The sequence below is a fragment of the Grampus griseus genome (genome assembly GCF_964374135.1).
Source record: "Grampus griseus genome assembly, chromosome: 5".
Classification (NCBI taxonomy): domain Eukaryota; kingdom Metazoa; phylum Chordata; class Mammalia; order Artiodactyla; family Delphinidae; genus Grampus; species Grampus griseus.
In genome coordinates, this window is record NC_138998.1 from 56,301,404 (window position 1) to 56,328,138 (window position 26,735).

Consider the following 26,735-nt stretch of genomic DNA (forward strand, 5'->3'; position numbering starts at 1 on the left):
TACCCAAAGCAATCTTCAGATTCAATGCAATCCCTATCAAACTACCAATGGCATTTTTCACAGAACTAGAACAAAAAGTTTCACAGTTTGTATGGAAACACAAAAGACCCCGAATAGCCAAAGCGATCTTGAGAAACAAAAACGGAGCTGGAGGTCTGGCTCCCTGACTATACTACAAAGCTACAGTAGTCAAGAGAATATGGTACTGGCATAAAAACAGAAATATAGATCAATGGAACAGGATAGAAAGCCCAGAAATAAACCCACACACATATGGTCATCTTATCTTTGATAAAGGAGGCAAGAATATACAATGGAGAAAAGACAACCTCTTCAATAAGTGGTGCTGGGAAAAGTGGACAGCTACATGTAAAACAATGAAATTAGAACACTTCAAACACCAAACACAAAAATAAACTCAAAATGGATTAAAGACCTAAATGTAAGGCCAGACACTATCAAACTCTTAGAGGAAAACATAGGCAGAACACTCTATAACATAAATCACAGCAAGATCCTTTGTGACCCACCTCCTAGAGAGATGGAAATAAAACCAAAAATAAACAAATGGGACCTAATGAAACTTCAAAGCTTTTGCACAGCAAAGGAAACCATAAACAAGACAAAAAGACAACCCTCAGAATGGGGGAAGTATTTGCAAATGAAGCAACTGACAAAGGATTGATCTCCAAAATATACAAGCAGCTCATGCAGCTCAATATCAAAAAAAAAAAAAAAAAAACCCAATCCAAAAAAGGGCAGAAGATCTAAACAGACATTTCTCCAAAGAAGATATACAGATTGCCAACAAACACATGAAAGGATGCTCAACATCACTAATCATTAGAGAAATGCAAATCAAAACTACAATGAGGTATCACCTCGCAGCAGTCAGAATGGCCATCATCAAAAAACCTACAAACAATAAATGCTGGAGAGGGTGTGGAGAAAAGGGAACCCTCTTGCAATGTTGGTGGCAGTGTAAATTGATACAGCCACTATGGAGAACAGTATGGAGGTTCCTTTAAAAACTACAAATAGAACTACCATATGACCCAGCAATCCCACTACTGGGCATATACACTGAGAAAACCATAATTCAAAAGGAGTCATGTACCAAAATGTTCATTGCAGCTCTATTTACAATAGCTAGGTCATGGAAGCAACCTAAGTGACAATCGACAGAGGAATGGATAAAGAAGATGTGGCACATATATACAATAGAATATTACTCAGCCATAAAAAGAAACGAAATTGAGTTATTTGTAGCAAGGTGGATGGACCCAGAGACTGTCATATAGAGCGAAGTAAGTCAGAAAGAGAAAAACAAATACTGTATGCTAACCCATATATATGGAATCTTAAAAAAAAAAAAAAGGTTCTGAAGAACGTAGAGGCAGGACAGGAATAAAGATGCAGACATAGAGAATGTACTTGAGGACACAGGGAGGGGGAAGGGTAAGCTGGGACGAAGTGAGAGAGTGGTATGGACTTATATACACTACCAAATGTAAAATAGATAGCTAATGGGAAGCAGCCACATAGCACAGGAAGATCAGCTCGGTGCTTTGTGACCACCTTGGGTGGGATAGGGAGGGTGGAAGGGAGACACAAGAAGGAGGGGATATTGGGGTATATGTATATGTATAGCTGATTCACTTTGTTATAAAGCAGAAACTAACACACCATTGTAAAGCAATTATACTCCAATAAAGATGTTAAAAGAAAAAAATGTTATGTTTGAGACAACTTCAAATTTCCATACTTTCTGGCTTAAAGTCCGGGCAGAATAGCCTGAGACTGCCTGAAAAGCCTGCTTCCATTTCCAACATTCTATATTTGTGAAACAGGGTTTTCTGCAGTGACAGCAACCAAAACAAGATTATGGAGTTGACTGGACATAAGCAACACACTTCGGGTGTCACTGTCTCCCATCACCCCCAGATGGGACCATCTAGTTGCAAGAAAACAAGCTCAGAGCCTCCCACTGATTCTGCATTATGGTGAGTTGTATAATTATTTCATTATATATTGCAATGTAATAATAATAGAAATAAAGTGCACAGTAAATGTTATGCACTTGCATCACCCTGAAACCATCCCCCCTGCCCCAGTCCATGGAAAAACTGTCTTCCATGAAACCCATCCCTGGTGCCAAAAAGGTTGGGGACTGCTGATACAGATGCCTAACATATTCTAAACACTGAATTACAGGGCAAACACCTTCGGAAGCAAGATAAAACACATGACAGATCAATGGTCACCAAATAAACCAAATACATCAATCGTGAATTGGGCAGTAAATGCTAATCCTGCACCTCTGAGTAATCATACATTCAAGTACCAGTTATGGCATTTTCTGCTGTGACACATGGTTTCTTAAAGGCAGATTATCACATAACAAAAATCATTTAATTAGCATTTTTCTATTAAAAATTAATTTTAGAAAAATTATATACCTAGCATAATTCTTCCTCACTAAGGACTATCTATTAATATCTCACTAAACTCTGGGCCTGGAAACACAATATGGGAAATGCTGCCTTACGCTTGCTTTTTTTTTTTTTTTTTTAATTCCCTGCTCTTGAGTAACACAGTGTTCTGAAAGTGCTGAAAAACACTGGTTCAAGAAAAATATTTATAAACTTAGACCCCTGAAATGTGAGATGAAAACAAGAGCTTAAGAAAAGAAAGCACAGTAAATACAGAAATACAGTCAAATGAAACTATGACCACATACAGGAATGGATCTTATTTAAGATTGGGTATGGATGTGTGCTCCAGCAAAAACTGGTTATTGGTTAGCTTTTTGCTCTGGATGACAAGTTGGACTGTAACATCTCTAGAGTGGGTCACTTCCAAGTCCTCTGCTCCTTAAAATTCAAGGGAGAGCCCTAGTTTGAGGACTTGTATCACAGATTTCTACTATCACCGTTCCTAGCCTTTTCAATACAATGAAAGGCCACTAGGGGGAGAAACACGCAGAAAAGCGCATCCTTATCAGTTGTGATCTCAAAAGGCAACAGATCCTATTACTCTCAAGCAGAGAGAGGTTTCTATGGTACGCAGTACCAAAACACCTTGCATCTAATCTGCAACCGAAATGGCTTTTCTGCAGTCTCCGTGGGCGCTACGCGAAAAAAGCACGTATTCTGAATAGTCAGAAATGAATCCTACAAGCTGACTCAAATCTGGGGGAAAAAAGGACATTGCAAAAGGTCTCCCCTGCAAAAGGTCTCCCCGAGTGAGTCAAAGAATTGCGGTGGGATGTGGCAGTGCATTCCTCTTTCCGGATGGGCTATAACTTAACCTTACGTTGGCAGAAGGACGCGTAGCAACGTTTTGTAAAAGGCCTTGTTTCTAGTATTGATATCCAATTCTGGTTAGCCACTGACAGAGGCGGTTAGCCACCACATCCCCTTCCCTCGCCCCTAAACTAGAGGAAATCTCATTTCCTCTACGGGCGTAAAAGTGAATGGACCCGCTTCCTCCCAATACTCCTCTCTGTATCTCTCGCTCGTAGAAACAGATGTACGACACATATGCCGCCACAGGATGACGAAACAGCCTCACTACTGCAAAAGACAACAGCATTAAATACCAGCGCGCCAGAAAAGCACCCATAACGCCACCCCACCTTCAGGAACAACACCAAAGCGCAAGCGCACTGGCACACTGTTACCCGATTTACCCACTTCCCACTCCTGGTCTCCGCAGTTTCACTTCCCTTCATTTGCTCATCTGCTTCCGGGGCATAGTAGGCTCGGCCCCTCCTCAGCTCTTACCCTCCTCTGCCCGAGGAGGGGGGAGTCGAGGGGGTGGGGAAGAGTTCGTTGTTTGTTTACACGATGTGAGCGGAAAAAGAGACCAATAAAGTTTATTCTGGAAACAAAAGGAAAAAAACAGGGGTGACAGAGAAAGGAGACGGGGGCGGGGGCGTGTGGCTGGGGCTAGCGAGGAGAGGCAACGAGAAGGAGAAAGCGGCAGTTCCGGTGCCGCCGCTGCGGCCGCTGAGGTCTCGGGCTGCTGCCGCCGGGCCGCTGGGGCTGGGGCCGCCGGCGAGGCAGGGCTCGGGCCCGGCCGGGCAGCTCCGGAGCGGCGGGGGAGAGGGGCCGGGAGGCGGGGGCTGTGCCGCCCGCTTACCTCTCCCTCGGCGCCGCCGCCGCCGCCGCCGCCCGCGGGGCTGGGACCCAATGCGGTTAGAGCCGCGGAGCCTCGAGGAGCCCCAAGCGTGAGTAGAACGCGGACTGGCCGGGAGCGGGCGCGGTCGGGATGGGGCCGGGTGGGTGCTCGTCTTGGGCGGGGGCTGCCTGCCGGTCGTTTCTCTCAGCGTCGGCCCGCATCGGAGTTCGCCTGCGATCGCCGCTCCCTCTCCCCCGCTTGCTGCTGGCCTCACCCAGATGCAGAGGCGAGGGTTCGCCGCTCCCTCTTTTCTCCCTCTGGCCGCAGCCTCGCTCCTCGTTTCCTTCCTCTCCCATTTTTGGGGATGGGGCGGCTAGGACTGAGGAAGTGCGCCCAGGGCCGCCGCCCCGGCCGCGGTGGCTCGGTCCCCTCGCCCTTGCACATCCACCCGGCCCGCGAGCATCGCGGCGTGAGGGATTCCGGCGCCGAGCCGCGAGCTGTTCCTGAGGGGCTGTCACGCCCGAGGACTCCGGCCCCGCCAGCCCGGCGACCCTGCGTTTGCCTCATACTGGGTTTAAATCGCCCGGCTGGGGCTTGGAAGGAAAACCTCCCCCCACCCTGCTGTTCCCCTCCCACCCTTCCTCTCGAAGTTGTTGTTTTCGTCTTAACCGAGACAGTCAAACGTATTGGATCTTTCATTCATAGACCTGAGACGTTGTCTCGTGATTTGTGCCTTTACTAATTCTATTATGTGGTGCCTGCTTCATAGCTCCTAAGTGGCTCGGAAAGGTAGGGTAGCGCCCAGGATTGGGCTGTGTCAACAGCAGACGTTCGGCCAGTGTGTTTTGATCGCGGTTTGAGGGGTTTATTTTAGGATGCAAAAGGAATAGTGGTGATGGTGGCTAGTTACCAGACTTAGGAATCGAAAGCTCTTTTCTTGGATGTCAGTAATTGGGGAGCTGTTTACGTAGTTATATAAAGGGTAAGGGGAGCGCAACAAGAGGGGGCTCTGTAAAAACAGCCTACATATTCTTTAGTGAAGTAGAGTTGTGATTTTGTTTGGTGAAGCTTCCTCATTCCAGCACTGCGCCTTTGTGCACATGCAGGACATGGGTTTGCGAGATGATGTTTTGAATCGTAGTTTGTGAGGCCTGGGAGAACCCCTAGAAAACTTGGGTAGGTGAACTCCTGGTAACTCAAGTCGTCGGTAGTTAACTGCGGCCACATTTGAACTACTGTGGGCAGTACTGATCGCATGTTTTCCTGCTCAGAAGATGGGTTCTCTGGGTATTTGCTTACATCGCACCGTACAAAATTTGTTTATTTGCTGGATTGCGTGTTGTTAAGGAAAGACCTGCAAAATACTTAAGATACCATGTTGCTAATTTAATTTGTATAAATCAGAACACGTCTTTATTAATGGACTCCAGAAGCAATTGCAGTGTAAGAATTTGTTAATATGTCTGTGTATTCAAGTTTTAACATTTTTTAACTGAAGCATTGAATTCTGGTTGACAGCATAGATCTCTATCTAAACATCACATGTCCTGGAAAATTTTAATTATCAGATTAACTGTTCTGCAGTGTCATCAGCCAAAATTATCTGAAGAGGGCCCTGTGTGTGTGTGTGTGTGTGTGTGTGTTGGTGTTTTGTTTTCTAAGTTTTCTCATTTCACGTTTTTGGATAAAATTAAATTTCATCCATAACTTTTTTCAAAAGTTTCTTGTGGGTTTTTCATCATTGTAAAATAGAGTGCTTTCCTATTAAAATCACAAAATAGGTCATTGAAAGAAGTGATAGCACATAGTAATAGTAATAGCATCATGAAATGAAGGTGAATGAATATTAATAGTTTATCATTGACTATGAATATAAAGTTTGAAAGGCATTCCTATCAGTTTCAGTTGAAGAGTTAAAAATGAACCACATATAAATGCAGAACAGTGTTTTTATATGTCTAAAATTTTTTTTTTCAATTTTAAGTAAATTGGGTAGAGCATTAAAGAGATAACACTAAATACAAATGCTGTACTTAAACCCCAAAATTACCACATGAAAGTGTATATTCTCATGGGCAAGATATATGTGAAAGTGAGACTATAAAAGAGCAGTGGCTTTGCCTGGCTCTGGATGGAACAGCCCTTCTTGAGGCAGAGCTTCCTTCCTGTCAGGGGAAGATCCTCTCCATCCCAAATAAGTATTCCCTTAAAAAAAAAAGTAAATTTATAAATTAAATACATATATGATAAGGTAGATCATACATTTCCTAAAACAGTTTACTTTGTGTATAACTTTCCTTATTAGTGCCCTTTACTGAATAAAGAATTTTTAACATTAGGTATTACCATTTAAAGGGCATTTTGCTCTGTTGATCTCTTTATTTGCAAAGGGCTAACTTAATCCCGTTTGATCTCTTTAGAAACTAAAATAGTATTAAAAGGATCAGTTCTCTATTATTTAAATATCTTGAACTTCAAGGTAGGGGTGATTCTTTAAATGAAATGTGTTTCTTAAGCATCATAAAGGATTTTATCTCTGGTGAAAATATTTATAATCTTTAAAATTGTGCAACTTTAGAAGCATAAATCTTGGAAAACTATGGTTTATATTTTATTAGCATAGTTATTGAACTATTTTATTAAATATATTTATCTTGAGCTACACAACAGCCCTGTAGAGAAGGCAGTATTACTGTCTCTGAGAAATGACATTTTAATCTAAGGTCAGACAGGTGTCAGGTGACAACTCATTGACAAAACTAATGCTTTGTGACTTCTTTCATTTTATCATGCTACCTCTAACCTGCTCCAGCCTGCTTTTTAATAGGTTAAGAAACTAGGGCCCAGAGATACTAAGATCACCTTTTCCCTTATTTGCAGTAATAAATGTATATGTTTAATTCCCCATATAGCTTAAACAGTGGTTTTTGATCCTGGCCACATATTAGAATCATCTAGTTAGCTTTTTAAAAATATCAGTGCCGGGGTCTCATTCCTAGAGTTTCTGATTTAATTGGTCTGAAAGGGACCCCAGACATCTGTTTATTTGTTTTTAGGTTCCCCAGGTAATTCTAATAGACACGATTGTAAAGCCCTTGCTTTCGAAGACCTATATGATTTGTTTCTTGCTTCTCTCTCTAGGTTCATCTCTTCCTCCTCCTCCTACAGCTCACTTGGCCTTTTCCTGCTTCATGTGCAAATGCTGTTTGCTTTTCCTGAAACATTTGCATATTTCATACCCTTTCCTTAACTGGCTGACTCCTACTCTTCTTTCATATCAACTCCTTTGAAAAGTCTAGTCTGGGTTAGGTGCCCTTGCTTCCTGTTCCCATAATATCTTGTACTCCTCTGTCATAGCATTGACTCACTGCATTGGTAATTGCCAATTTATTTGTTGGTATCCTCCACCAAGATGTAAATCATGAGAAGGATAGGGTCTCTATCTTATATACAGTTGTATTCTCATTGCCAAGCACAGTAGCCAGTACATAATAGGCAGTTATTCACTGAATAAATAAATATATTGACAACAGACTTCTTTACAACATGTAATAATTTATAAATGCCAATTAAGCTTTTATTCTTGCCAAACACATTTATTATTTTTGGTCACTAAATATGTACATCCCTGCACCTGCCACACATATGAATTTTATTTGGAGACAGTTGAGATGTTCTAAATTACATATAAATTATATCAAGAGTGATACTCAACCTCAAACACACACACACACACAAATAATTATACACAGAACTGTGCTGGAAATCAGGAGATATGAATTCAAATCCCAGCCTCACCACAAGTGTGTGACCTTGGGCAAGTCTCAATCTTTTGGGGCCTCAGTTTCCTCATCTGTAACATAGAGGAATTGTACTGAATGTTCTACATGGTACTCAGTGATCTTGCCTTAAAATCCTATGAGTACTAAAAATATTGACTTTGGAAAATCTGAACCTGCTTGGATCAAAACCTGGCTTCTATACTTACTGGCAGGATTACTTTGGACAGATTTCCTAATATGTATAATGGGAGTAATTACTACTCAACAGACTTGTTGTTGTTGTTGTTGAATTAAATGAGATAATATAGATCCAAGAAAGTTTTTGTCCTGGATCAGATGTTTAAAACATGTTCATTTCCTTTCCCCTTAAAAGGTGTTAGATCTCATGATTGGACTTATCTGAGATAAGAAAAAAGACAGTTTATGTAATAAATCCTGTTTTCCACTTTGCTGACTGCTAGCTCTACAGATATGACTAGGGACCAAAAACCACGTGGCTTTTAGTTTCATTTTCTTAGAACCTTATTCCACTCTCAAAACATCCAGGTGTTAGTCAACCTGCTTGGGAAAGAATTATACCTAGAAGTTTGAACCATGACAGGATAGCAAGTGTCAAGCTATCTATACATCCATAATACATAATATGGAGGAAGGAAGAATCTAAACTGATGACCTTATGCCATCTCCAAAGATAAGTAAAATCAGATTTGACCATTCCAAAAGAATGGACAGATTAAAACTAAGGATGATTTACAAAAGAAGACCCAGAGATTTTGGTGAAACCTCTGTTTGCCAGACCTTAAAATTCAGGAACATTTATTTAGTAATTTCTAGGAGATACAGGGAGTATACCTCTGGTCAGGACCAATTTCAGAATATTGTTCTCAATATCAGAAGTGGTTACAGATATCAGCAGACTGAAGTTATTGATATCTTTCTCTATTTGGGAGCCATGTATCTTAATTTTATATGGTTATTTTAACCTTCATTTATTTGGTAATAGAGTTACCTTACATACAAGGTAATAGTATCTCTGCTGAAGTTTCTGGATACAAGTCTTATTTTTGTATAAAGCAAATTGACTTGTCTGAGTTCTCCCTTAAGTTTATGTTTAAAGTGAACTTTATTATCTTTTTAGAGAAAGTACTGTAATAAAAATTAAAAATAGCGGGTAGGAGAAACTGAAGTCTTAAGGGTGTAAAAAAAGAAGCATGAGAGAACACACAGTGGAGTCTGAGGATTCGATTTAAAGGCTGGAGATTTCCATCATTCAGAAAGGTTATTCAACCTTAGATATACTGATAACGTTTTATAGACATTTATATTATTCACATTTATCCTTTATTAACATGAATCAGTTGATGCTGGTTAAGGAATTTTTAGATGTTCTCTCTCCCTCTCCTCAACTATACAGTTTGGGGAGTTTAAAGTTAAAATGCTTCAACAAAAAGTTTATAAATTTATAGTAAAAGTGGTGGTTTAGAGTTTTTTCTTCAAGTTTAGTATTTCTTACAGTGAAACTGTTTTTAGTATGGATTATGGTGCTGTGGTCTGGATGGCTGAAAAACTAAATTCCAATCCCAAACTGCTACTTTGTATTTGTGTAAGGGGGAGAGGAGGCAGACTGTATCACATCTTTGCCTCTCTTTCTGCAATGATACAATAGGAATTATAATATGTTGCTTGCTAATAATTCATATAATTAATGACATAATTTAAATGATCCAAATTGCATAAAATTATTCATGGGAAAATGTGTACATATTAATCATTATTTTAAATTTATACCTAGTACAAGAATAACATATTTCATATTTGGTCTGACAATTAAACACTCATTTCTTCTGTATCATTTTGCTAGTTAGCTTGACAGTTTATCTAAATTGCACTCATTTATAAGAGGTTAAGTTTTAGTAACTTTTAGTATATAATTGGAATTGTTACAAAGGAGTCTCTGTATCAGGGCCAGCATTGCCATTTGAAATAAGTGTGGGATTTAAAAAGAAAAAAAAAAGTAAGAATTTTTACAGGCCATACTTATCTGCTACACTTCAGATTTTAAATATTTGTGTAGTGGAAGCCAAATAAGTCAGTGTTGTGATGTGAAAAAAGCTACATTAGGATAGAATCATTCTGTTCTGATCATAACTCTCTTGCCATACTCACCAAGAGTTAGTAAGATTCAGTGGAGAGATACATCTTATAAAGTACTGTAGAGATTTAAAGCAATATTATGAAGATAATTTTAAGCATAAATTTTTTAACAGGAGGAGACCATGTTTGTGTTCATTCTTACATCCTCAGCACGTAGCATAGTACCCAAAAGTAGGTGATCAGTAAGTGATATTTTTGCAGTAGAATCATAATTGGGAATCAAAACACTTTTCATATTTTTCTATCAATTAGTAGCTATATATTTTAAACTATCTGAAAAGTATATAAATTGCTGTGTCAGTCTCAGTTGATCATTTACTGAATATAGATTTGAAGTAGATAGGAAACACATTTCTATAAGTTGTTAACTAGTGCATATTTCTACTGATGTTTGTAGACATTTTTAACAAAGATTGATAGATTAGGAGAAGTCGTGTCCTAAAAGAACATTGGGTCAAGAGTCTGAAAATCTAGGTTCTATATTGAACTATTAACTAGCTCTTTGGCGTTAGATCTGTACCTTTTAGCACTTTTCTTTACCTGCAAAATTTCTAAGGTTCTTTACAGTTCCAAAATGCTATGAGATTCCTAGCATTTTAAAGTCTCTTTCTTTTTTTTTATTTTAATTTTTTAATTTATTTTTTTGGCTGTGTTGGGTCTTTGTTGCTGCACATGGGCTTTCTCTAGTTGCGGCGAGCAGGGGCTACTCTTCGTTGTGGTGCATGGGCTTCTCATTGCAGTGGCTTTTTTTGTTGTGGAGCACAGGCCCTAGGCGCATGGGCTTCAGTAGTTGCGATCGCGGGCTCTAGAGCACAGGCTCAGTAGATGTGGTGCACGGGCTTAGTTGCTCCGTGGCATGTGGGATCTTCCCGGACCAGGGATTGAACCCGTGTCCCCTGCATTGGCAGGCAGATTCTTAACCACTGCACCACCAGGGAAGTCCTAAAGCCTATTTCTGATTTCAGGGAAGAGTAAGTTAAGCCACTCCCTAGAGGAAAGATGGTCCTATCTCAGTTTGTTGTATCTTCAGAAGCAAAAATCTTTTTTTCTGCCTTTTTATAAATGTGCATATATTTGAAGGCCCTTTGTGAAATTCTGTGACAGAGAAAAGCTGCCATCAGAAAAGAATGGACTGGAAAGATTTTCTTTCTGAAACCTTCAGTGACTTTGAAGGATCAAAGTTGTACAGGCATGGCCATTTTGGTTACTGGCAAAGGCATTGCCAGTAAGCGACTGACAGGCATTGAGAGTAGATCATCCATTGCACACCAGTTGCCAGGGTTATGAAGGCCAGAAAACCTGTCACAGCACCCTTAATAGCCATTGGCAACCATCTTTACTTTAGTTAAAGACTTCTAGGAAAATATGTTCCATACTTTCCTTTGGTAACCCATCCCACTAGATGGTTTTCAGAAAATATGTTCTAATCTTAGAAACATAATTCCAGAGGCATAGTAACCCTCTTTTTTCTAGATGTATCCTCTATTGTGCAGATATATACAGATATATGAAAAGATGACAAAAATAATTGTCCTTGTCAGAAAGCAATGGTGTGTACGCTACTGATCTGTTGTTTCTATGAATGTTCAAATTACCTTCAACTTTTGAATAGTTTTTAACCAGCAAACTGTTCAGGTAATGAGATATTATTTAGAGTTATTTTGAGTATGTACTCATTTTTCAACAAGCTAAGCAGATTTCTGTGGCTTTTCTTTGACAGATCATGCTTTTCCAAGTACTTTTCTGATGGACTTACTGCAGGTCTAGACCTGAAAGTACTATTGCATTTTGAAACAATTGACTGCCTTTAGCCTAAAAGCAAGTGAATTGTGTGTGTGTTTTTGGTTTTTCCTTAGGAGGTTAACTTCTTGACAAGTACAAAAACCTTGGAGTTTTCTGCTAAATAAGCTGCTTTTCTGGAATATAAATTTATGGGGCATGTGATCAAAAGCAAAGCAGCATTAATGGGAAAAATTGTCAGGAAAAAGATTGAAATTAGGCACAACTATAAAGTCGATCTGAAATCAAATCATATATGACCGCAAAGAAAGGAAAAATTGTATTTTCACACTGTCATTTTTATACTTATTGAAGTATTAGCAGTAACATCATTTTAAAGTTATTTTTCCTATGAAGATTTCCTTAAAATCTAATGGCTATTATTTGCAGTTGAGACCTTGATAGGCAGCATCTTAAAGTATTTATGAAAGTGATATTCGTACTCTTTTTCTCTAAGTATATACCAGTTGTAAAAGTTGAACATGACTTTATTAAAGCAGTTTCTGTACTAGTCTTGATAATTACAATGGTAGTAAAATCCAAAGCAATTTATAATATTAGTGATTTTATGGTTCGGAGACTGGTAGTTTGTTTTCACTAGAAGTGACCAACTTTCAAATTTCTTAGTGATATTGTAGGACTTAAGATTTCCTCAAAATCACTGTGAATAATTTTGACTGTTTCTATGCAGTGAAATGGCTCTTTTTACAGCCATGTGTTGTTCACAGACACTACTAATATACAGCTAAATGATGTAGTAATGAACAACGACTGAAGCACAGCTAAATGTATCATGTGATGGTGTTTTGTTGAGTCTAAATATCAGATATATAAATTTGTTATGTACATTCCTCCTGCAAATAATTTTTTTCCCCAGCCAAAATGGGAGCAAGTAATCTGACAACAGTACAGAATATTTGAAGTCAGAACAGTCTTAGAAAATACACAAAATATGGTCAGTGTATGTAGGCTTCTTTAATTTTCTTTTCCTAAATATATGTCACAATGACTAAGAGCATGTGCTCTGAAGCAAGACTGTCAAAATTTCTAGTTTTGTAATTGAGGGCAAATTATTTAACCTGTCTGGGTTAAATATTCTCTGGGTTAATACGTATTTCCTCATTTGTAGAAAAGGGATAATAGCAATACCTACATCATAATATTATAATGAAGGTTAAATGCCGAATACATGAAAGCATTTAGAACAGTGCCCAGTACATAGTAAGCACTTAATAAATATCTGTATGCTACTTGAGGGCACTAACCATGTCATATTCATCGATTTATTTGGGGGCTTTAACATTTTGTAGTGAATTGAACCCTGTACATTTTGAGGATTTACTAATGAATCCTTTCTCTGGAGAGTGAACGGTAAGGTTCCTTTCTAACAAGGTTCTTGACATTACTGCTTGCTTTTTGTTCTATTACAACTTTTTAAAGTTTCATTCTCACTCTGGGAATTTGAATTCTATTTCATACCTAGTCCTAAGAGAAGTTAGCATATAGGGATTTAGCATGATCGGAATGAAGGTTTAGTGGACAGAAGGGAATTAAGTAAATGGACGTACATTTTTCACACCTAGTCTGAGCTTCCTATGGATTGTTTTTCCCTGTCCACTCCTGGAATCTCAGAATCCTCAGATGTCCTTTTTCTTTTTTGTTGAAGTATGGTTGATTTATGATATTAAATTAGTTTCAGGTATACAACATAGTGATTCAGTATTTTTCTAGACTATACCCCATTTAAAGTTATAATAAAATATTGGTGGAGATCACCGGGGAAGATGGCGGAAGAGTAAGACGCGGAGATCACCTTCCTCCCCACAGATACACCAGAAATACATCTACAGTGGAACAACTCCTACAGAACACCTACTGAACGCTGGCAGAAGACCTCAGACCTCCCAAAAGGCAAGAAGTCCCCACGTACCTGGGTAGGGCAAAAGAAAAAAGAATAAACAGAGACAAAAGGATAGGGACGGGACTTACACCAGTGGGAGGGAGCTGTGAAGGAGAAAAGGTTTCCACACACTAGGAAGTCCTTTCGTGGGCGGAGACTGCGGGTGGCAGAGGGGAAAAGCTTCGGAGCCACAGAGGAGAGCACAGCAACAGGGGTGCGGAGGGAAAAGCGGAGAGATTCCCGCACCGAGGATCGGTGCCGACCGGCATTCACCAGCCTGAGAGGCTTGTCTGCTCACCCACTGGGGCGGGCGGGGCTGGGAGCTGAGGCTCGGGCTTCAGTCGGAGCGCAGGGAGACGACTGGGGTTGGCGGCTTGAACGCAGCCTGCAGGGGGTTAGTGCACCACGGCTAGCCGGGAGGGAGTCCGGGGAAAAGTCTGGACCTGCCGAAGAGGCAAGAGACTTTTTCTTCCTTCTTTGTTTCCTGGTGCGCGAGGAGAGGGGATTAAGAGCGCCGCTTAAAGGAGCTCCAGAGACAGGCGCGAGCTGCGGCTAAAAGCGCGGACCCCAGAGACGGGCATGAGACGCTAAGGCTGCTGCTGCCGCCACCAAGAAGCCTGTGTGCGAGCACAGGTCACTATCCACACCCCCTTCCGGGGAGCCTGTGCAGCGCGCCACTGCCAGGGTCCCGTGATACAGGGACAACTTCCCCGGGAGAACGCACGGCGCGCCTCAGGCTGGTGCAACGTCCTGCTGGCCTCTGCTGCCGCAAACTCGCCCTGAACTCCGTACCCCTCCCTCCCCCCGGCCTGAGTGAGCCAGAGCCCCCGAAGCAGCTGCTCCTTTAACCCCGTCCTGTCTGAGCGAAGAAAAGACGCCCTCCGGCGACCTACACGCAGAGGCTGACCCCAAGGAGCTGTGTGAACAAAGAAGAGAAAGGGAAATCTCTCGCAGCAGCCTCAGAAGCAGCGGATTAAAGCTCCACAGTAAACTTGATGTACCCTGAATCTGTGGAATACATGAATAGACAACGAATCATCCCAATTTGAGGAGGTGGATTTTGAGAGCAAGATTTATTATTTTTTCCCTTTTTCCTCTTTTTGTGAATGTGTATGTGTATGCTTCTGTGTGAGATTTTTTCTGTATAGCTTTGCTTCCACCATTTGTCCTAGGGTTCTATCCGTCCGTTTTTTATTTTATTTTTTTCCTCAAAAATTTTTTTTCGTAATAATTATTTTTTATTTTAATATCTCTATTTTATTTTGTCTTACTTTATTTTATTTTATCTTTTCTTTTTCTTTCTTTCCTTCCTTCCTTCCTTCCTCCCTCCCTCACTACCTCCCTCTCTCCCTTCTTCCTTCCTCTTTCTTTCTTTCTTTCTACTTTTTCTCCCTTTTATTCTGAGCCGTGTGGATGAAAGGCTCTTGGTGCTGCAGCCAGCAGTTAGCGCTTTGCCTCTGAGGTGGGAGAGCCAACTTCAGGACACTGGTCCACAAGAGACCTGCCAGCTCCACATAATATCAAATGGCGAAAATCTCCCAGAGATCTCCATCTCAACACCAGCACCCAGCTTCACTCAACGACCAGCAAGCTACAGTGCTGGACACCCTATGCCAAACAACTAGCAAGACACGAACACAACCCCACCCATTAGCAGAGAGGCTGCCTAAAAAATCATAATAAGTCCACAGACACCCCAAAACACACCACCGGACGTGGACCTGCCCCCCAGAAAGACAAGATCCAGCCTCATCCACCAGAACACAGGCACTAGTCCCCTCCACCAGGAAGCCTACACAACCCACTGAACCAACTTTAGCCACTGGGGACAGACACCAAAAACAACGGGAACTACAAACCTGGAGCCTACAAAAAGGAGACCCCCAAACACAGTAAGATAAGAAAAATGAGAAGACAGAAAAACACACAGCAGATGAAGGAGCAAGATAAAAACCCACCAGACCTAACAAATGAAGAGGAAATAGGCAGTTTACCTGAAAAAGCATTCAGAATAATAATAGTAAAGATGATCCAAAATCTTGGAAATAGAAGAGAGAAAATGCAAGAAACATTTAACAAGGACCTAGAAGAACTAAAGATGAAACAAGCAATGATGAACAACAAAATAAATGAAATTAAAAATACTCTAGATGGGATCACTAGCAGAATCACTGAGGCAGAAGAACGGGTAAGTGACCTGGAAGATAAAATAGTGGAAATAACTACTGTAGAGCAGAAAAAAGAATGAAAAGAACTGAGGACAGTCTCAGAGACGTCTGGGACAACATTAAACGCACCACCATTCGAATTATAGGGGTTCCAGAAGAAGAAGAGAAAAAGAAAGGGACTGAGAAAATATTTGAAGAGATTATAGTTGAAAACTTCCCTAATATGGGAAAGGAAATAGTTAATCAAGTCGAGGAAGCACAGAGACTCCCATACAGGATAGAGCCAAGGAGAAATACGCCAAGACACATATTAATCAAACTGTCAAAAATTAAATACAAAGAAAACATATTAAAAGCAGCAAGGGAAAAACAACAAATAACACACAAGGGAATCCCCATAAGGTTAACAGCTGATCTTTCAGCAGAAACTCTGCAAGCCAGAAGGGACTGGCAGGACATATTTAGAGTGATGAAGGACAAAAACCTGCAACCAAGATTACACTACCCAGCAAGGATCTCATTCAGATTTGATGGAGAAATTAAAACCTTTACAGACAAGCAAAAGCTGAGAGAGTTCAGCACCACCAAACCAGCTTTAAAACAAATGCGAAAGGAATTTCTCTAGGCAAGAAACACAAGAGAAGGAAAACACCTACAATGACGAACCCAAAACAATTAAGAAAATGGGAAGAGGAATATACATATTGATAATTACCTTAAATGTAAATGGACTAAATGCTCCCATCAAAAGACACAGATTGGCTGAATGGATACAAAAACAAGACCCATTTATATGCTGTCTACAGGAGACCCACTTCAGACCTAGAGACACATACAGACTGAAAGTAAGGGGACGGAAAAAGATATTCCATGCAAATGGAAACCAGAAGAAAGCTGGAGTAGCAATTCTTATATCAGACAAAATAGACTTTAAAATAAAGACTATTACAAGAGACAAAGAAGGACACTACATAATGATCAAGGGATCAATCCAAGAAGAAGATACAACAATTGTAAATATTTATGCACCCAACATAGGAGCACCTGAATACATAAGGCAAATACTAACAGCCATAAAAGGAGAAATCGACAGTAACACATTCATAGTAGGGGACTTTAACACCCCACTATCACCAATGGCCAGATCATCCAAAATGAAAATAAATAAGGAAACACAAGCTTTAAATGATACATTAAACAAGATGGACTTAAATGATATTTATAGGACATTCCATCCAAAAACAACAGAATACATATTTTTCTCAAGTGCTCTTGGAACATTCTCCAGGATAGATCATATTTTGGGTCACAAATCAAGCCTTGCTAAATTTAATAAAATTGAAATTGTATCAAGTATCTTTTCCGACCACAACGCTATGAGACTAGATATCAATTACAGGAAAAGATCTGTAAAAAATACAAACACCTGGAGGCTGAACAATACACTACTTAATAATGAAGTCATCACTGAAGAAATCAAAGAGGAAATCACAAAATGCCTAGAAACAAATGACAATGGAGACACGACAACCCGAAACCTATGGGGTGCAGCAAAAGCAGTTCTAAGAGGGAATTCCATAGCAATACAATCCTACCTTAAGAAAGAGGAAACATCTCGAATAAACAACCTAACCTTGCACCTAAAGCAATTTAAGAAAGAAGAAAAAAAGCCCAAAGTTAGCAGAATGAAAGAAATCATAAAAATCAGATCAGAAATAAATGAAAAAGAAATGAAGGAAATGATAGCAAAGATCAATAAACTAAAAACTGGTTCTTTGAGAAGATAAACAAAATTGATAAACCATTAGCCAGACTTATCAAGAAAAAAAGGGAGAAGACTCAAATCAATAGAATTAGAAATGAAAAAGGAGAAGTAACAATGACACTGCAGAAATACAAAAGATTGTGAGAGATTACTACAAGCAACTCTATGCCAATAAAATGGACAATCTGGAAGAAATGGACAAATTATTAGAAATGTACAACCTGCCAAGACTGACTCTGGAAGAAATAGAAAATATGAACAGACCAGTCACAAGCACTGAAATTGAAACTGTGATTAAAAATCTTCCAACAAACAAAAGCCCAGGACCAGATGGCTTCACAGGCAAATTCTATCCAACATTTAGAGAAGACTAACACCTATCCTTCTCAAACTCTTCCAAAATATAGCAGAGGGAGGAACACTCCCAAACTCATTATACGAGGCCACCATCACCCTGATACCAAAACCAGACAAGGATGTCACAAAGAAAGAAATCTACAGGCCAATATCACTGATGAACATAGATGCAAAAATCCTCAGTAAAACACTAGCAAACAGAATTCAGCAGCACATTACAAGGATCATACATCATGATCAAGTGGGATTTATCCCAGGAAAGCAAGGATACTTCAATATACTCAAATTAATCAGTGTGATAAACCATATTAACAAATTGAAGGAGAAAAACCATATGATCATCTCAATTGTTGCAGAAAATGCTGTTGACAAAATTCAACACCCATTTATGATAAAAACCCTCGAGAAAGTAGGCATAGAGAGAACTTACCTCAACATAATAAAGGCCATATATGACAAACCCACATCATCGTTCTCAATGGTGAAAAACTGAAACCATTTCTTCTAAGATCAGGAAGAAGACAAAGGTGCCCACACTCACCACTATTATTCAACATAGTTTTGGAAGTTTTAACCACATCAATCAGAGAAGAAAAAGAAATAAAAGGAATCCAAATTGGAAAAGAAGAAGTAAAACTGTCACTGTTTGCAGATGACATGATGCATAGAGAATTCTAAAGATGCTACCAGAAAACTGCTAGAGCTAATCATTGAATTTGGTAAAGCAGCAAGAAACAAAATAAATGCACAGAAATCTCTCACATTCCTATACACTGATGATGAAAAATCTGAAGGAGAAATTAAGGAAACACTCCCATTTACCACTGCAACAAAAAGAATAAAATACCTAGGAATAAACCTACCTAAGGAGACAAAAGACCTGTATGCAGAAAATTATGACACTGATGAAAGAAATTAAAGGTAATACAAATAGATGGAGAGATATACCATGTTTTCGGATTGGAAGAATCAACATTGTGAAAATGACTCTACTACCCAAAGGAATCTACAGATTCAATGTAATCCCTATCAAACTACCACTGGCATTTTTCACAGAACTAGAACAAGAAATTTCACAATTTGTATGGAAACACAAAAGACCCTGAATAGTCAAAGCAATCATGAGAATGAAAAACGGAGATGAGTAATCAGGCTCCCTGACTTCAAACTATACTACAAAGCTAAAGTAATCAAGACAGTATGGTAGTGTCACGAAAACAGAAATACAGATCAATGGAACAGGTTAGGAGGCCCAGAGATAAACCCACGCACATATGGTCACGTTATCTTTGATAAAGAAGGCAGGAATGTACAGTGGAGAAAGGACAGCCTCTTCAATAAGTGGTGCTGGGAAAACTGGACAGCTACATGTAAAAGTATGAGATTAGATCACTCCCTAACACCATACACAAAAATAAGCTCAAAATGGATTAAAGACCTAAATGTAAGGCCAGAAACTATCAAACCGTTAGAGGAAAACATAGGCAGAACACTCTATGACATAAGTCACAGCAAGATCCTTTTTGACCCACCTCCTAGAGAAATGGAAATAAAAACAAAAATAAACAAATGGGACCTAATGAAACTCCAAAGCTTTTGCACAGCAAAGGAAACCATAGACAAGACCAAAAGACAACCTTAGAATGGGAGAAAATATTTGCAAATGAAGCACTGACAAAGGATTAATCTCCAAATTTTATAAGCAGCTCATGTAGCTCTATAACAAAAAAACAAACAACCCAATCCATATATGGGCAGAAGACATAAATAGACATTTCTCCAAAGAAGATATACGGACTGCCAACAAACACATGAAAGAATGCTCAACATCATTAATCATTAGAGAAATGCAAATCAAAACTACAATGAGATATCATCTCACACCAGTCAGAATGGCCATCATCAAAAGATCTAGAAACAATAAATGCTGGAGAGGGTGTGGAGAAAAGGGAACACTCTTGCACTGCTGGTGGGAATGTGAATTGGTTCAGCCACTATGGAGAACAGTATGGCAGTTCCTTAAAAATCTACAAATAGAACTACCATATGACCCAGCAATCCCACTACTGGGCATATACCCTGAGAAAACCATAATTCAAAAAGAGTCATGTACCAAAATGTTCATTGCAGCTCTATTTACAATAGCCTGGAGATGGAAACAACCTAAGTGTCCACCATCAGATGAATGGATAAAGAAGATGTGGCATATGTATACAATGGAATATTACTCAGCCATAAAAAGAAATGAAATTGAGCTATTTGTAATGAGGTGGATGGGCCTAGGGTCTGTCATACAGAGTGAAGTAAATCAGAAACAGAAAGACAAATACCGTATGCTAACACATATATATATGGAATTTAAGAAAAAAAATGTCATGAAGAACCTAGAGGTAAGACAGGAATAAAGACACAGACCTACTAGAGAATGGAGTTGAAGATTTGGGGAGGGGGAAGGATAAGCTGGGACGAAGTGAGAGAGTGGCATGTACATATATACACTACCAAACGTAAAATAGATAGCTAGTGGGAAGCAGCCGCGTAGCACAGGGAGATCAGCTCGGTGCTTTGTGTTCACCTAGAGGGGTGGGATAGGGATGGTGAGAGGGAGACCCAAGAGGGAAGAGATATGGGAACATATGTATATGTATAACTGATTCACTTTGTTATAAAGCAGAAACTAACACACCATTGTAAAGCAATTATACTCCAATAAAGATGTAAAAAAATATATATATATTGGCTTTCTCCCGTATGCTGTGCAACATATCCTTGTAGCCTATTTATTTTATACTTATTAATTTGTACCTCTTAATCTCCCACCTCTATATTTTCCCTCCACTTCCCTCTCCTCGCTGGTAACCACTGGTTTGTTCTCAATATTTGTGAGTGTGGTTTTTTTTCTGTTATATTCACTCATTTAATTTTTAAATTCCACATGTAAGTGATTACATACAGTATTTGTCTTTCTCTGTCTGATTTATTTTACTAAGCATAATACTCTTGAGGTTCATCAGTTTTGTTGCAGATGGCAAAATTTCATTCTTTTTAATAGCTGAGTAATATTCCATTGTATACATATATACCACATCTTCTTTATCTGTTTATCTGTTGGTGGACACTTAGGTTGCTTCCATATCTTGGCAATTGTAAATAATGCTGCTATGAACGTTAGGGTGCTTGTATCTTTTTGAACTAGTGTTTTTGTTTTCTTTGGCTGTATATCTAGTAGTGGAATTGTTGGATCATATGGTAGTTCTATTTTTAGTTTTTTGAGGAACCTCCATACTGTTTTCCACAGTGGCAGCACCAGTTAACATTCCCACCAACAGTGTACAAGGGTTCCCTTTACTCCACATCCTCACCAACTTTTGTTATTTATGGTCTTTTTGATGATAGCCATTCTGCCAGTAGTGAGGTGGTATCTCATTGTGGTTTTAATTCACATTTCTCTGGTGATTAGCAAGCTTGAGTATCTTTTTGTGTGCCTGTTGGCTGTCTGTATGTCTTCTTTGGGAAAGTGTCTATTTAGTCTAATGCACACTTTTTAATTGGGTTGTTTGTTTTTTTGGTGTTTAGTTGTGTGATCTCTTTATATATTTTGGATATTACTCCATATCAGTCATATCATTTGCTGATATTTTCTCCCATTCTTTAGATTGTCTTTTCGTTTTCTTGATGGTTTCCTTTGCTGTGTAAAAGCTTTTAAGTTTAATTAGGTCTCATTTGTTTATTTTTGCTTTTGTTTCCTTTGCCTTAGGAGACAGAGCCAAAAAAAATTGCTAAGATTTATGTCAGAAAGTGTTCTGCTTATTTTTTCTTCTACGAGTTTCTTAGGTCTTTAATTTATTTTGAGTTTATTTTTGTATATGGTATGAGAAGATGTTCTAATTCCAGTCTTTTACATGCAACTGTCCAGTTTTCCCAGCACCGCTTATTGAAGAGACTGTCTTTTCTCCATTGTATATTCTTGCCTCCTTTGTTGTAGATTAATAATTGACCATAGGCACAAGAGTTTATTTCTGGGCTCTCTATTCTGTCTAAAGATCTGTTTTTGTGCCAGTGCCATAGTGTTTTGATATCTGTAGCTTTGTAGTGTAGTCTGAAGTCAGGGAATGTGATACCTCCAGCTTTATTCTTTTTTCTCAAGATTGTTTGGCTATTTGAGGTCTTTTGTGTTTCCGTATAAATTTTAGGATTGTTTGTTCTAGTTCTGTGGAAGATGTCATGGGTATTTTGGTAGGGGTTGCCTTAAATCTGTAGATTGCTTTGGATAGTATGGACATTTTAACAATATTAATTCTTCTAGTCCATGAATACAAGATGTCTTTCCATTTCTTTGTGTCATCTTAAATGTTCTTCATCAGTGTTTTATAGTTTTCAGGGTATAGATCTTTCACATCCTTGGTTAAGTGTATTCCTAGGTATTTTATTCTTTTTGATGTGATTTTAAATGGGATTGTTTTCTTACTTTCTGTTTCTGGTAGTTCATTATTAGTGTATAAAAAAAGCAGCAGATTCCTGTAAACTAATCTTGTATCCTGCAGCTTTCCTGAATTCATTTATTAGTTCTAATAGTTTGGGTGTGGAGACTAGGGTTTTCTATATACAGTATCACATCACCTGCGAATAGTGACAGTTTTACTTCTTCCCTTCTAATTTGGATGCCTTTTATTTCTTTCTCTTGTCTGATTTCTGTGGCTAGGATTTCCAGTACTGTGTTAAATAGAAGTGGCAAGAGTGGGCATCCTTGTCTTGTTCCTGGTTTTAGAGGAAAAACTTTCAGCATTTCACCATTGAGTATGATATTAGCTGTGGGTTTGTCATAAATGGCCTTTATTATGTTGAGATATGTTCCCTCTATACCAACTTTACTGAGGGTTTTTATCATGAATGGATGTCAAATTTTGTCAAATGCTTTTTCTGCATCTATTGAGATGATCATGTAGTTTTTATCCTTCCTTTTGTTAATGTGGTGTTTCACATTGATTTGCAGATACTGAATCATCTTTGCATCCCTGGAATAAATCCCACTTGATCATGGTATATGATCCTTTTTATATATTGATGAATTGTTTGCTAATATTTTGTCAAGGATTTTTGCATCTATATTCATTCAGAGATATTGGCCTGTAATTTTCTTTTTTTGTAGTGTCTTTGTCTGATTTTAGTATCAGGGTAATGGTGGCCTTATAGAATTAATTTGAGGGTTTTCTGTCCTTTTCAATTTTTTGGAATAGTCTGAGAAGGATGGGTGTTAGCTCTCCTTTATATGTTTGGTAGAATTCCTCTGTGAAGCCCTCTGGTCTTGGACTTCTGTTTGCCTCCAGCAGCTGTCTTAATAGCACTCTGCCATTGAAGCAGTACTTGTTTCATGCTACTGGGTATTTCCTTTCCCTTTCTTTATGCACTAAGTGGTAATTGTGTCATATTGTCACATAGTTGCTATGCTACATGGCTTTTGTAGAATTCTCATGTCATGTTTTAAAGCTGCTTTTATTTCACTTCTCTATTATACCTGCTATGAAGTCTTAATGAATACAGATTTAACTCTTTTGTGTATCATTCTGTTTGTTATCTAGTTTACACTGACTGGGCATTGTGTAAACCTTACAAGTTACGTGAAAATAAGGAAATCAGCCATGTATGCTGAATATTTTCATCAGTTCAGTCTCTTAAGTCTTTGCCTTAATCACTAATGATGCTACCTGGCATCATTGATGCAAGTTTCTATGGCATCATCTACAGTAAGTCCCCTACACACGAACCTTCAAGTTGCAAACTTTCAGATGTGAGAACGTGCATTCGCACGTCCAATCACACAAGTTAGTTCACGTGACTGGCATACATTGTCACGTGCGTGTGGTTGTGCTTTTGTGTACTTTACTATACAGTACTGTATAGAGTACAGCAGTACGGTATCTTTATTTCAAGCCCAGGATGTCTGGAAGCAAGTGTAAAAGCAGCGGTGATGTAGCTGGTACTATACTGTACTTTTCAAGGTACTGTACTGTAAGATTAAAAATGTTTTCTTCATTTTTTGTTTGTTTTTTACATATTATTTGTGTGAAAAGTATTATAAACCTAATACAGTACAATACTATATAGCTGATTGTGTTAGTTGGGTACCTAGGCTGACTTTGTTGGATTTACTCTCGGAACAGAACTTGTTTGTATATAGGGGACTTACTGTACCTGGTTTCAGTACTGTGGTTGGCACTTTATATAAATGAGACTATTAGTTCATATTTAAGTTTTTGCTAACTATATGTGAATTTATGTTTTCTTACCTCTTACTTTTTAACAGTTTTCACCAGACTGCCCTTGATGGTCATACAACGTAACTTATTTTTCTCAAGTTGATGATCCCATAGTCTATTTCACTCATGTACCAGGTTAATAATAACAATAAAACCCACACACTTTTTTTCTGTTTTTTTTTAACATCTTTATTGGAGTATAATTGCTTTACAATGGTGTGTTAGTTTCTGCTTTAAAACAAATTGAATCAGTTATACATATACATATGTCCCCATATCTCTTCCCTCTTGCATCTCCCTCCCTCCCACCCTCCCTATCCCACCCCTCCAGGTGGTCACAAAGCACCGACCTGATCTCCCTGTGCTATGCGGCTGCTTCCCATTAGCTATCTATTTTACGTTTGGTAATGTGTATATGTCCATGCCACTCTCTCAATTAGTCCCAGCTTACACCTCCCCCTCCCTGTATCCTCAAGTACATTCCCTTGTTGGTCTGCATCTTTATTTCCGTCTTGCCCCTAGGTTCTTCTGACATTTTCGTTTCTTTTCTTTTTTTTAGATTCCATATATATGTGTTAACGTATGGTATTTGTTTTTCTGTTTCTGATTTACTTCACTCTGTATGACAGTCTCTAGGTCCATCCACCTCACTACAAATAACTCAGTTTCGTTCCTTTTTATGGCTGAGAAATATTCCATTGTATACATGTGCCACATCTTCTTTATTCATTCATCTGTTGATGGACACTTAGGTTGCTTCCATGTCCTGGCTATTGTAAATAGAGCTGCAATGAACACTATGGTACATAACTCTTTTTGAATTATGGTTTTCTCAGGGTATATGCCCAGTAGTGGGATTGCTGGGTCGTATGGTACTTCTATTTTTAGTTTTTTAAGAAACCTTTATACTGTTCTCCATAGTGGCTGTATCAATTTACGTTCCCACCAACAGTGCAAGAGGGTTCCCTTTTCTCCACACCCTCTCCAGCATTTATTGTTTGTAGATTTTTTGATGATGGCCATTCTGACCGGTGTGGGAAGATATCTCATTGTAGTTTTCATTTGCATTTCTATAATGATTAATGATGTTGAGCATTCTTTCATGCGTTTGTTGGCAATCTGTATATGTTCTTTGGAGAAATGTCCATTTCGGTCTTCTGCCCATTTTTGGATTGGGTTGTTTGTTTTTTTGATATTGAGCTGCATGAGTTGCTTGTATGTTTTGGAGATTAATCCTTTGTCAGTTGCTTCATTTGCAAATATTTTCTCCCATGCTGAGGTTTGTCTATTGGTCTTGTTTATGGTTTCCTCAGCTGCGCAAAAGCTTTGAAGTTTCATTAAGTCCCATTTGGTTTTTTTTGGTTTTATTTCCATTTCTCTAGGAGGTGGGTCAAAAAGGATCTTGCTGTGATTTATGGCATAGAGTGTTCTGCCTATGTTTTCCTCTAAGAGTTTGATGGTGTCTGGCCTTACATTTAGGTCATTTAATCCATTCGGAATTTATTTTTGTGTATGGTGTTAGGGAGTGTTCTAATTTCATTCTTTTACATGTAACTGTCCAGTTTTCCCAGCACCACTTATTTAAGAGGCTGTCTTTTCTCCACTGTATACTCTTGCCTCTTTTATAAAAGATAAGGTGACCATATGTGCATGGGTTTATCTCTGGGCTTTCTATCCTGTTCCATTGTTCTATGTTTCTGTTTTTGTGCCAGTACCATACTGTCTTGATTACTTTAGTTTTGTAGTATAGTTTGAAGTCAGGGAGCCTGATTCCTCCAGCTCCGTTTTTCTTTCTCAAGATTGCTTTGACTATTCGGGGTGTTTTGTGTTTCCATTCAAATTGTGAAATTTTGTATTCTACTTCTGTGAAAAATGCCATTCGTAATTTGATAGGGACTTCATTGAGTCTGTAGATTGCTTTGGGTAGTAGAGTCATTTTCACAATGTTGATTCTTCCAATCCAAGAACATGGTATATCTCTCTATTTGTGTCATGTTTAAATTCTTTCATCAGTGTCTTATAATTTTCTGCATAAATGTCTTTTGTCTCCTTAGGTAGGTTTATTCCTAGATATTTTATTTTTTGTTGCAATGGTAAATGGGAGTGTTTTCTTGATTTCACTTTCAGATTTTTCATCATTAGTGTATAGGAATGCAAGAGATTTCTGTGCATTAATTTTGTATCCTGCTACTTTACCAAATTCATTGATTAGCTCTAGTAGTTTTCTGGTAGCATCTTTAGGATTCTCTATGTATAGTATCATGTCATCTGCAAACAGTGACAGCTTTACTTTTCCGATTTGGGTTCCTTTTATTTCCTTTTCTTCTCTGACTGCTGTGGCTAAAACTATGTTATTTCCTTTTCTTCTCTGACTGCTGTGGCTCAAACTATGTTGAATAAGAGTGATGAGAGTGGGCAACCTTGTCTTGTTCCTGATCTCAGTGGAAATGC

At 38.8% G+C, this 26,735-nt stretch overlaps 1 protein-coding gene across 1 annotated transcript in view; it reads left to right on the forward strand.

Moving 5' to 3' along the window:
* Positions 1–4,126: 4,126 nt before the first annotated feature.
* Positions 4,127–26,735, forward strand: part of PIK3CA (phosphatidylinositol-4,5-bisphosphate 3-kinase catalytic subunit alpha) — a gene marked incomplete at its 3' end in the record, with an annotated part of 111,264 nt that continues 88,655 nt past the window's right edge. Inside the window, exon 1 of the mRNA XM_082655669.1 lies at positions 4,127–4,231. The remainder of the gene's footprint in view (positions 4,232–26,735) is intronic.